The following is a 13,535-nucleotide window of genomic DNA, read 5'->3' as shown; positions in this document are numbered from 1 at the left end:
CCAGTTTCACAAATGAGGAAACCAAGCTGTCGAGAAGTGAACACGTATCAATATTTCCGGTGGTACACGGCAGAACAAAGATCCGTGGTGATGCCGTAGTAGCAGCATTGCTAACTAAGTGCTCCTTGGGGAAGAGATGAGATTGTCTGCTCCCTAGACGTGCAGTCTTGGGGACCCTACATGAGACTGCTATTAATTGGAATCAACTTGATGACGGTGAGTTTTGAGGTTTTTGAAGTGGCAGAACACAGAATTCGAACCTTGGACTATCTGGTTCCCAACATACAGAATGATATTCTGAGGGTGGGGTGGGGGTGGGGGGAGAGAGAAAAAAAACTAAAAACCCCCAAAATAGGCCAATTTATGAATAATGAAGCAACTTATTATTGAGCCAAGAAACAAACAAAACCGACCAAAACAAACAAAAAACCTAAATTCATGCAGAGAACAAGTGGCAAAGCTATGATAGATTCTTAATGTCATACACGGAATGGAAGCCAAAGCCGATCATCCGATTTTCAGTGAAGAGACTGTCATTACTCTGTTTGCACCAGTAGTTACATTGAGTTTACTCTGCCATCCTGTTTCTTGGCCATACTTTTCTTGGCATGTACAACATATATATTTTTCTTCTCTTTTCTACATATACATTTAGAAGGCCCAAGAAAGAATAAAATGCCTGCCTGGGTCAAGTCCTCAGTATGTAGTAGGAAGGAGGCAGAACCAGAAAGTACCAGGGGCCTCACTGCCTCTCGTGAGTCCCTGGCACCAGAGGGTCCGATCCTGGCAAGGAGCCCTCGGTTGGAGCGTGCGTGGTCCTGAACGTTCTCCACCCCCTCGGTGGGGCGCTGGGCAAAAGTCCAGAAGCTGTTGGGGCGGCCTGGGTCTCCATCAGCAGCAAGGAAGAGCGTCCTTCGCTGCACACTTCGAAGATAAAAGTCGGTTTTATGCTTGGCCTGGGCAAACTCTGCCCTCAAGCGCTGGCGGCGCACCTGCCGTTCGAAGGCAAGGTGTTCGTTGAGATGGGACCCCGTGAAACGGTACAGGTTCTTGAGGTTCCATAAGTCACAGCGGAAGGGTCTACACCTTGGGGCGCCCATAGGTGTGTTGTGCAAGCCGGCCGTGCTTGGACCCGGACACCACCCAGCCCTCAGTGTAGTCTTTGCTGTACTTAGATCCCTTTTTCTCTCCAGCGACCACCGCCGCCTTTTTCTTACGCTGCACCAATCCGGCCTGGCTGGAAAAAAGCCCGCCCCACTTCTCCGTGGGCGCTGAGAAGCTTGAGAAGTGCAGGGGCTGCAAGCGCGGCGGGAGGTGGCCCAGGTACACAATTCCAGGCACTCCCCGTTTTTTGTCGCCCAGTTCCTCCTGCTCTTCTGGCTCCTCCGGTTCTTCCCTGGCCCTGATTTTTGGTCGCCCGGTTCCAGTGGCTTTGGCTCCGCTGTTGTTTTTTCCAAGTCTTCGACCCCCATGCTTGCCTACTTTTTTTTTTTTTTGCCTACTTTTTTTTATTTGTGGCTTTTTCTTCTTATATTTGTGGCTCTTTGTTCAGTACTTCCTACAGCTGCCCCAATAGTGTATCTAGCTACACGTATGATGAGTCACATTCCTCAACATTCCTCAGTTAGGTTGGATACGTTCAGTTTCCCACAGCACCAACATGTTCAAGGCTTCTCACTGGACTCATATGTAGCAAAATGAATTTCAATAGCCAATAGAACAATTTAAAAAGTTTTCCCATTGGCTATTGACATTTATTTGCTATATAAGAGTGCTCTATACATGTATATATACATACAGTTATCATATGTACTAGTTAGGCTTATAGGTATGTGCTTGTATGTTACAAATACATACATATATAGATCATACTTTCGAAGTAGGCTTGAGCCGTGTCTTCTAGTAAGTGGAAACCACCCTGGTTGGTAAAGACATTACAAAAGAAGCATGGCCGTGCTAGGTCTCGGCAGGTACAGAGAACACTCGAATAAAAGGAAAAATGAGACGGAAACGGGAGGAAGGAAACTGGGCGTGCAGGGGAACGTGGAGAGGGCCTGCGGTTATTGTCAGCGCTGCTGGGCAAAGGGAATTCTGCAGCCAACTGGAAACAGCACAGGCTCATGATCCTTGCCAAAGGGCTGCCACTGACTGCGTCGCCGCCGAAGGGTACCCTCTCCTCCTCCCTCCGCGCGAGCCTGAGGCTCCTGATGACAACACGCCCGTTCATTCTGTTTCCAGCCCGCTGCATGCTGTGTAACCTCCAGTCCCACTTCCGTGCCAGGATCTGCTTCCTCGAGCTTTTCCAATGAGCCACCTCCCTTCCGTGCCCAGTCCTCACCCCTGCCTCCGCTGGGTGCCCTACTCCCCAGGTGCTCCCTGGCTACGGTGTGGGTGGTTCTGGGAGGAAGGCCATGTACACAGGGCACCCCTGGACGCCACACAGCCGCGCTGAAGAGGACGCTTATTGAAAAGTGCTGACAGCAGTTGGGAAATCAGAGTCCCTAGGGAGCAAGCCATGTGCACAGAATCTCCCTGTGTCCCTTCCTTGCCCTCTGCCCCAGTTATCAAAAGCTACACGCGTCCGTGAAAAAGAGCACATTCCAATCTCTTTGACCAGACCCCGTTTATATGTGGACCTTAGGAATGTGGCTTTGCCCAAATCCTGACAAAGCCTCTAGAAGGGAGCCAAACCTCAAGTCAAAGTCACTGCCATTCGGTCGCTTCTGACTCACAGTGACTCTAGCTACTCCATAAGACAAAGTAAAACACCCCACACACACACACCCCCACACCCACACCCCCGTCTTTCCCCTCGAGGAGCCACTAAGAAGTGCAGACTTACCCTTAGCAGCCCAATTCATAAGCCTCAGGGCTCCTCTGGAATGGGGAGAGAAAAAGAATTTAAATATTTACCTTAGACGGTCTTTGTGAGTAACAATGAAGAAGTGTTGGCTTGACCTGCTCCACTCCAGCCTGCTAGTATTCTACCTTCTGATGCTGGGGAGTCCAGAGCAACCCTGAGTGTGTCAGAAAAGGGCCCCTCGTGGGGCTGTGAGAGAAGAATCAGGGTGCTCACCACAAGGTCAAGGTCGACAGTCTCAGAAACCCTCGCATAGAATCGGAACCAACTTGTTGGCTGTGTGTGTGTGTGTGTGTGTGTGTGTGTGTTTGTGTGTGTGTGTGTGTGTGTAGAGGTGAGAGGGGGCAGTGTCAGACTAGAACTGTGCTCCTCAGGGTTTCCAAGGACTAATTTTTTCATAAGTAAGCCGCCTAACCTATCTTCCAGGATGAAAAACTCTTCGGTCACAGTTACAATTTCTGTCATTTAAGCCACCACTACTGCCTTAGAGTCATCCCAACTCACAGCAACCCTATAGAGTGTTTCGAAAGATTTTTCAGCCTCATCTTTCTCCTGAGCAACGGCTCATGGGTTTGAACTGCCAACTATCTGATTCCCCCACAGAACCCCCACGGCTCCTTACATCACTTCCAAAAAAGCAAACTCACTGCCATTAAATCATTTCCAACTCATAGCAACCCTGTATACAGAGTAGAACTGCTTCTGTGGATTTCTGTGACTGCCAACCTTTACAGGAGTAGAAAACATCTCTCTGTCCTTCCCCTCTTCTTCTTCCTCTCAAATACATACATAAAAACAAGCCTGTTGCCAATGAATTGACTCTGACTCATAGCAACCTTATAGGACAGAGCAGAGCAACCTCATCAGATTTCCGTGTCTGTAAATTTTTGCAAAAACACGTTGCCACATCTTTCTCCCAAGGACCAGATGATAGGTTCAAACAACGGACCTCACAGTAACCAGCCGAGCACTTTAACTACTGTGCCACAACCCGCCTGCTGCCTCTAGTCAGACTTACAGCAAATGCACAGGACTATTCTCTCAAAGCATCTTGTTATGAAAAAGGAAAGAGGAGCTGATACCAAGGGCTCAAGCAGAAAGAAAATGTTTTGGAAATGATGATGGCAACATATGTACAAATGTGCTTGATACAATTGATGTGTGGATTGTTATAAGAGTTGTAAGAGCCCCTAACAAAATGATTTCTTAAAAGTTTTAAAAAAGAAGACTGAAGAACTGGTCCATTTGACTAATGTTATATTTTTCTCAGACTCCACCTTCAGCTGCCTGTGATGAACCATTGAGTCGATGCTGACTCATAGTGACCACCCCCCCCCCCCCCCCCGTGGGCTTCGGAGACGGGAACTGTTTACAGGAGTAGAAAACCCAGTCTTTCTCATGAGGAGCTGCTGGTAGTTTTGAACTGCCGACCGCATGGATTGCAGCCCAATGCGTAAACAGTACACCATCAGGGCTCTTGGTCCATTTGAAATATAGTTCTATACAGATCTAGTTTTCATAGATCATGGCTTTCCAGAAGAATGAACAGATCTGTCTTGGAAGACACAAAACCAGAATGCCCCTTCAAAAGGGGGCTGGGAAGAAAAGAGGAAGATCTCAACAAGATGGATTGACACAGTGGCTGCAGCAGTGGACACAAACCTAGGGATGACTGTAAGGATGGTGCAGGTCAAGGCAATGTTTTGTCCTACTCTACAGAGCGCCAGAACCACTGCGCCAGCCCCTCAGAATCATGTAAGCGTGGCCTTCATTTCACTTAAGGCAGGAAAAAGATGAGTGAATACGTGATAGCTATATCATATTATCGTGTGTTTAGGGCTCTTGGTTGCACAGTGGTTATGCAACTCATGTTCTCACCCTTCCGGAGGCTAACAGTCCCAGTGAGGGCTTCTACCTTGTTGATTCCTCAGCCCAGTGTGTCGCTTGGCTCTCTCACTTTGTGAGCATCTTCTCCTGTTTGCACAGGCCCAGAAAGCCCGGTCCCCAAGTGGGACTCTGTCCCCAGGCATAACCAAAAATTCCCTCCAGGGTATACGCGTGAAGCAATAAGAACAACGAAACGATATTTCATTAAAAAATAAATTGTGTGACATTTACTTCAGCACATTTAAATACCGTTGCTAAGAGAAGAAAACTAAATATGGTCTGGGATTTTCTGCATCGGACTTCTCCCCTTTCCTACAGTCTATCCAATGAAGTAAGTAATACGGCTGGATTGGGGGAAACGAAATAAAAATGTTCATTTCTGTTTCCACTTTTCAACATAAAATCGACCAACAGTTATAATCAATGATGTTTCTTTTAGATGTACTCTAGACAAAATCTTAGTAATCCTCTGAGGACTAGCCCAAACTCTCCTCCCTAAACAAGAAAAATGCTCTTCCAATTCCATGTGAGAAGTAGCCTGTCCCTGCAACCTGTACACACCAACAGCAGTTTGCTCCTGCATTGTGCCTAGCAGGGCAATTATTAAAATATGTTACATAAATTAATTGTCTCATATTTATTCACATTGAATAAAAGAAACCATCATTAAAAAGATGAGTTATGATTCCTAAACTCCCCCCTACACTCATTCAACAGAGAAGCCAATATTCTACCAAACACCAAAATAGTAACAACAAAAATTTCAATTGGAAGTCCTTATACTTCATGAGATTGAAACTCTCTGGGGGTAAAAATAAGAATCGATTAGACTTCTCATCTTTCTGTCTTATTTTTGAAGCAGTTGATGGAAACATTTGTATTCTAAAAAATATTTTTATAAGCGTCATGGTCATGTTCCTTCTTAACTGTCTAATACAAATTCAGGATGCTATTTATCATCTCCATAGAAACTATTTTCCCACATGCATTGGGCCAATTCTTTTGCCAAATCCTAAGTAATTGTGATCTCTTTCCTCTCAAGAATCGAAGTAATAAACGTGGCAGGACAACAATAGTTATCTGGACAAAAAGCAACCAAGCACTGTCAAAAATAAAGAAAACATATGAATGCACAGTTACTATGATTTCTGTGGGTCAGATGCTATTCAAAACATTTTGCTATTTATTTCTTTAATCCTCACAGAAACCTAATGAGGGAGGTGCTATAAATACCCCCACTTAGTGAGTGAGAAAAGTGAGGTTCAGAGAGGTGAGTCACCAACTCAAGGTCACAGAGCTAGTTAATGATGGGCCAGATGCAAATGAGCATTAGGCTCAAAAGGAAATTAGTCTCCCAGTGCAGTTTCCTAAGCCCTAGTTAATGTTAAGGAAGCACCCCACAGTCTTTAGCTAGCATGATTCAAACTGGAATTTTATGTTAATCCAGAAATGTCTTTGAATGTAAATACATTAGCAGCTACAAAACTTTCTTTAAAGTACTCTACTTCCTTCACTAATAAAGTTCATATACATAAGTATGTGTGCATGTAAATAGGCATGTAAGGGCGATATTTTTACAATCGTTTGACTAGACACACTTGAAATCACGGACTGAAGATGGAGAAAGCACTGGGCCACATTTGGTACTGGCCACTGGGCATAACTAGGACTTTAATGCCATACATAAATCCCGACTGTCAGATTGTCTTACGATTCACTTCTCTTCCCTACAGGTGGAAGGGAAACAAAACAAAAATCAGATTAATCAGGATCTCCAAGTAAAATGACTACACCATGTGTAGATATATACTTTATCTGTCTATATCTATAGATTAACAATACATTACTGAGAGTGACATTTAAAATGTCAATTTATGTACATCATCATTATGAACAAAATAAAAGAGAAAATATTTTTTCTTTCATTTTTTCATTTTCTACTTTTGTCAAGTTTTATAATAGCCACAATTACCATAGTGATACACACACACACACATATACTGGGAGGGGAGGCTTGATAAAGTTCATGGACACATTGAATTAAAAGAGAATGGATTTGTTCTATGAACTTTTTGAAGTCCCCTTGTATGTGTACATTTATTTATACCTGGAGTCCCTGGGTGACCTAAGCAGCGAAGCTTTCATCTACTAGCCAAAAGTTTAATGCTGTGAACACACCTAGAGGCATCTTAGAAGACATGCCTGGAAATCTACCTTGAAAACCTCATGAAGCCATTCTGCTCTGCACCTGTGGAATAACCTTGAGGCTAAATTAACTGGAAGGGAACCAACCACAATATGTGTGTGCGCGTACTTATAAAGAAGTTACAAGTCTAATCAGAAAACAAACACAAATCCACTGCCACTGAGTGGAACCTAACTCATTGTAACCTAGGCAGGGTTTCTGAGGCGAGAGGTCTTCGAACCACCTTCATGCCTGTCGGCAAAAGTGAGGAAGGCCCTCAAGAAGATGGACGGGCACAGTGGCTGCAACCATGGGCTCAAACACAGCACCGATTGTGACGACGGTGCAGGTCTGTTTCACACTGTTGTCCACGGGTCACTAAGGGACAGAGCTGACCCGACAGTACAGCCAACAGGAACACTCTCCTGGAATCATAGAAAATAAATGTCTGTTTTATAAAACCACACACGATTTTTCGGTTACAGCTACCGGAGGTAGACACCAAATAAAACCTAAACGGTCTTTACTGGGAGCTTGAGAGTGGTCACTCGGCCTGGTGCAGATGCCCCCAAAGCTGCCTGCGGTGACCGCTCTTGTTCTTCTCTGGCATCTCAAATAGGGAACACATCCTTCATCTTTGGGGTTTCTTCTATTTAATGTGTTCCAGAATACAAAACGGTTTGCCAACCTTTATTCCCTTATTAACTAAACTCTATGAACTGTTCTAAAATAATTAAATATGGAAGTAAAGGTACAAGAATCAAGTCAACATGGGTTGAAGCCATCTATGTTCGATTCATTCTATGAATGGTTGATAAAATAACAACCTTTAAAGAGCACTATTAATTTTTTTGTCAATTGTATTACATGAAAATAACACAGCAAAGGTGTTCAAATACAGTTGGTCTTTTTCAATAAAGTTGAGGTCTTTCAAAATGGTAAGTAGCTGAAAATCTCAGCAAAGTCCCCTCCTAAAACAGAGTCTGAAGACTTCAGCAACCACAGGTCAATCTACTCCACCTCAGATGTTGCTTAGAGAGAGGAGCACAAGGAGGCGCGGACCAAAATGTACATGGATGATGGTCTGTCACAGTGAAAATTTGGAACAAATCCATATCGTTTCACTAAAACATGGAGAAATGCATTGTGATTGCTTACATCAGGAGACACTGGACCTCAGTTAAAATTAGAATTCTGCATATTTCATCATGGACTAATCGCAAACATAATGTTGACGGACAAAACCAGTTGTAGAATCATTGTAGCTGCCACTCATTTTGTTGTTGTTGTTGTTAAAAATGAGAAGAATCTGAAGTAGCTATGACAAGGAGTTTTATACGGGTTGTAGGTAAATACATAGGTGTGTGGCAGAGTGAAATTTCTTTTTTTTTTCATCATATTTAAAAAAATCATTTTATTAGGGGCTCATACAACTCTTATCACAATCCATACAAACATCAATTGTGTAAAGCACATCTGTATATTCATTGCCCTCATCATCCTCAAAACATCTGCTCTCCACTTAAGGCCCTGGCATCAGCTCTTCATTTTTTTTTTTTTTGAGGTCAAAAGCGGCTTTATTAGGGTAGGGAAAGAGCTCCCGGGCTATCAGGTCCTCATTTTTACCCCTCCCTCCCTGCTCCCCACTCCCTCCTGAACTCTTGATAATTTATAAATTATTTTGTCATATCTTGCCCTGTCAGATCTGATGTCTCCCTTCACCCACTTTTCTGTTGTCTGTCCCCCAGGGAGGAGGTCACATGCAGATCCTTGTAATCGGTTCCCCCTTTCCAACCCACGCTCCCTCCACCCTCCCAGTATCACCACTCACGCCACTGGTCCTGAAGGGATCATCCACCCTGGATTCTACCTTACAAATCTGGCTAGACCAGAGGATGTACACTGGTACAGACAGGAACTGGAAACACCGGGGATCTAGGGCGGAGTGAAATTTCTTAATACGACTCTTGTACTCAAGTCTCTGGGTGTGACTAGGCAAATGGCATGTGCACCACTAATAGAGGGGATTGGCCCATTTCTATTGGCACTACACTGGCAAAGAGAATGAGCCGCCCTGGACACAGCAGAGGAGAAACCCAGAGGGCCCTGAGAGAGCACATCCAAGACCTCTGTCTGAAGTGGTGGAGGCGGCTGAGCCCAGATGCAGCCAAGACTGCAGCATAGGGACTCAGAAGACCAGTGCGGACACTTCGGGGTACCTTCCTCATGTCTGGTCTATGGAACCCTGAAGACTATGCAAGAGACTATGGAACTGTGGGACAGAGTGACAGGCAGGCTGTCCTCCTTCTGTTCACAGAGGTCAAAGCCAAGAAAGGGAGCACCGGACTGAAAGACTAAGGCCCAGAGGGAGACTTGGCTGCCATGTGGCTGAGAGGCTGAGAACCAGAAAGACACTTGGCTCTTGCTAAGGAGACCAATGACTGCATCCTTACTGTTTGCTGATTTATGGTGACTTATTGACTTCCCAAAAAAACTCCCTAATTATGAGTATTGTCTGTGAGTCCGCTCTGGCCATTACAATCAATTATCGAACCCAGCATCGATATAGAGTCGTGTGGGGGGGCTTATTTGTGAGAAATAAGCCTCCTGTGATTTCCCTCTATACATACTAGAGGGACAGGAAGAAACTGGTTACCAAACAGAGAGCCTTGGAGAGATGACTAAAGGAGATCAAAATGACAAATCTGATTTGAACAATTAAAACCCTGTCAGTTGATCCCCGTCTGATGCAGGTTAGGCCTGATCTACTTTTCAGGACTCTCTCTCTTTGTTTGGGGTTTTGCCCATATTGGGGTTATCTCAGATGTATTTTGTTATTGGGGGTAACCCTTTTGAATTTTTGTTATATGTTTTTCTGTCTTTCAGTCTATGAAATCCAGATTGATGAACCTAGAGAAACACAAGTAGAATAAATGTTCCTGGGATGTGCGTGCATGAGAGAGAGAGAAATAGAGAGAGAGAGAGAGAGAGAGAGAGAGAGAGGTGGGTGGGGATGGTGGTAAAAGGGAGCTGATATCAAGGAGTTAAATAAAGAAGAGAATGTTTTGAAACTGATTGTGGCGGCAATTGTACAACACTGTTTGATGTGATTGAACTATGGAACGATATGATATCCGTATTAGCTCCCAATAAAATGGTTTTGGAAAAAAATAAAAACCCAAAGATTTTAAAAAACATTCATACATCTTGAACAAATATTTTCAAATCATATCGATTTTTACAGTCTATTTCATAGTTATAGTAATTTTTTTCTTTTTAAAACTTTTTTATTGTTTATTGGGTAAAGGAGTTATAGTAATTTTAAAGAAATTATCAATGTAAGTATCTTTCAATCATTAATCACAATGAGATTTCTCTCCAGTCAAGCACTATTATAAGCAGTTGGTTATACACAATATTGTTGGTATAACTTCTCTGTTAGCATTTGAAATGGCACTCACTAAAGAAATAGGCATTAAAACTGTACTGGCAAAAAGTTACTAACTAATTGTGTGTCTATCTGTATAGAAGGTTTTTGCTGTTGTTGTTGTTTTTCCTGTTATTATTAGCTCAGCCCCAAATTGGTGTTTAATTCAAACTTTGCTAATCAGGGAAAGGTTAGATGGTTTGAGGATGTGAAATAATATTAATAAAGACTCTGGAAATTCAATACCAGACACTTTCCAGTGGATACAGTTTCAAAAGCTCAGAATAGAATCAGGTTTTATTTAAAGTATTATAACTGAAATGCTGACTATACAAATGATTCAACTCGTCTAATTCACTCTGAATATTTTAATTTGTTAACCCAGAAATGGGTATGAGTGTAGAATTTTTTTTGCTAAATGCTAGTTTCTGTGTATTCAGGTGTTTTTTTAAAACAACTATGTGCTGATTAAAAGCCAAGTTTTTATCAAATACTTTGAATTAAAAGAGTCAACAAAATACAATTTGTCCTTATCTTTATTGAAAGGAATTGCAGGGCCTTATTGCTTGTATCACCCACTCAGTTTCTTAACGCCAAGGGCAAAGCAACTGCGTCCCCTCTCCCTGTGGCTACTGAGCGGCGGGTTTTCCCACTGCATGCCAAGGGTCACAGTTGGAGCCTCTTTATACCAGCCATGTAACCGCAGATCATTCATTTTCTCCAAATCTCCGTTTCCTCATATGCAAAGCGGCGTAGACACGCGTTTACTATCACCGCATTTTCTAATACTGACTGTGTCCGAAGAAAGGGACACTTGAACCCTGCATCAGACAGATGAACAAGTTGAAGACCAGGGAAAGCAGAGAGAGTAGGATTCGAGTGTGGGTCAGATTAGCAGCCAGAAGACTTGAGAGAAAGGCCTGTTTACTTGACATAAAGTGAACGCTGATTTAGCATGGCTCCTCTGATCTCAGGCAGTGGCAAGTTTTCTGAAGTGGTCTGTTTGCCCACTCTGACAAGGGGGGACTTCACCAGAGCCAAAATGCATAGCCTGGATACCAAATAAGGGCTTCAGCAAGGCCAGACACATAAGAAAATTTGTAGGAAAGAACACTTTTCTCAGGAAAGCATCCAGAATTTTTGTCTCAAAGAAGTCTATGGCCCACAGGGTCCTGGGCTATGTTGACAGGGGTCACTACCTGCAGTGAAGACATTGTGTGTGTGTGGGGGGGGGAAGGGGGGGTTGGGCGGTGGGGGTTAAAATAAGATGAAGAAAAAAATAAAAGACTTTGTGGACCTCTACTCTGCTTTCCTATGGGGGGAATATTGGAAGCTGGCTGTATGTGACTCTCAGCAATTATTTTGTTTTCCTATTTAAAAAATGATAGGTGCACATAATTAGTTTCAAGTTCACACAGCAGCGAGATGTAATACAACGAAAAGCAGGTCTCCCTCCCACTCTCCTCCCTTCACCACCCAGTTACTGCACAGAGTACCCCTTTCCCTCAATTTCTTTTATTTCTTCCCAGAGAATGTCTCCCTAACAGTCATCACAGAGAAGTGGTCATAGCTTTGTGATCCAAGGGTCGTAAATGCTATCATGCAAATCCGAAGAAGGGACGGGTATCAGAGCTTAAACTTTGCGCACCTGGTTTGCAGAAAGCTATGGGCGACGGGGGAAGCCTCACATCTATTTGCAGTATCCACACATAGATTAAGCCTCTGCTGACTTCCCTCTGACCATAGACGAGCGATGCCGATAGCCTTGTTATCAGACAGAAAGTACTGCAGAGGCTATTATAATAGATACAGCCAGGCTAAACTGTAATATGTGGTTTGATTCCCCCTTTCAGCCCACTTAAAAGTTTTATCAGTTACAAAAAAAAGTGAAGAGGAAATACACATGGATTAAGCTTCCAGTCAAGCCCGCTGAACATAGACCAGGGATGTGGATACCCTGCTTATCATACAGAGTGCATTGGAAAGTAGATTATGGCAAATCTAGGTAGGTCAAAATCTAACACCATATCATTTGATCCCCCTTTTGTTTTCGTTTTTAATGTTTTCTGTTTCCTTTTTAACTGGGGTTTCCCTTTGTTTTGTTTTTGGCTATTTTGTTATTGTTTTGTTCATTGTTGTTGGCCGTCTTGATCCTTTTTTTCGGTCCCTTTTTTGGTATATGAAATCCAGGTGGTGAATCTCTAGAGACAGTAACTAGATTAAGAGTTCACTGGGCGCTAGGCAGAGGGGTTGGGAGGATAGTTGGGAGCTAATACCGAGGAGAACAAGAAAGAAGAATCGGTTCTGAAATCGATTGTGGGGATGATTGTACAACTCTTCTTGATATGATTGAACTGTTGAATTGTATGATATTAGGATTATATTCTAATAAAACTATTTATTAAAAATGGAAATGATTCTAAAATAACTTATCTGTCATTAGAATTTTGAGCTATGATACATAACTACAGAGTATGACTTTAAGCAGAGGTTCTTGGATCAAAATAGCTTCTAGTCTGGGTCTTAAGGTAAGACTGGCAGGATCCAGGTACTGAGGCAAGAACTCCCATCCGCCACAGAGTATTTGCTCTAGAATTAATCTTCTTGACTTTTCTGCTTACCAACAAGTTAAGCTTCTCTTCTCCCCATGCCCCAACAAACTATAAAAATATATCATAATCCCTGCTGTTGAGTTCATTCATACTCAGAGCCACCCTGAAAAACAAAACAAAATAAAACTACTCCAAGGAGCCCGCGGGGCATAGTGAGCTCCTAACTGCAAGGTCAAGAGTTTGAACCCACCAGCCGCTCCAGGGGAGAAAGGTGAGACTACTGCTCCTGTAAAGAGTTGCCATCTCGGAAACAGAAAAGAACGGTTTCTCTCTGCCTTATAGATCACAGTGAATTGGAATCAACTCTTTGGCAGTTGGACCTTGGCCACAGGCTCTCTTATGCTGAAAACTCTATTGAAGCAAACGATCACATTGTGTGCCTGGAGTGACTGGTGGGTTTGAACCACTGACTTTCGGTTATCAGGTAAGTGATTTACCACAGTGTCATCAGCGCTGATCACCAGTATCAAGATGCACCCTACATCATGTCTGGTAGAGCATCTGACATTTAGCAAGCTCTCAACAGCTTCCCCTTTCTCTCAACTCTTACCCAGTCCGGCCTCA

The 13,535-nt window shown here is 43.3% G+C and overlaps 1 pseudogene; it reads right to left on the bottom strand.

The window, feature by feature from the left end:
• Nucleotides 1-557: 557 nt before the first annotated feature.
• Nucleotides 558-1,472, bottom strand: LOC142440575 (activator of basal transcription 1 pseudogene; annotated as a pseudogene).
• Nucleotides 1,473-13,535: the final 12,063 nt, after the last annotated feature.

This window comes from Tenrec ecaudatus, chromosome 2, assembly GCF_050624435.1.
Source record: "Tenrec ecaudatus isolate mTenEca1 chromosome 2, mTenEca1.hap1, whole genome shotgun sequence".
Taxonomy (NCBI): Eukaryota; Metazoa; Chordata; class Mammalia; order Afrosoricida; family Tenrecidae; genus Tenrec; species Tenrec ecaudatus.
Note: the sequence above shows the minus strand (reverse complement) of the source record. Positions and strands in the feature narration are given on the sequence as shown.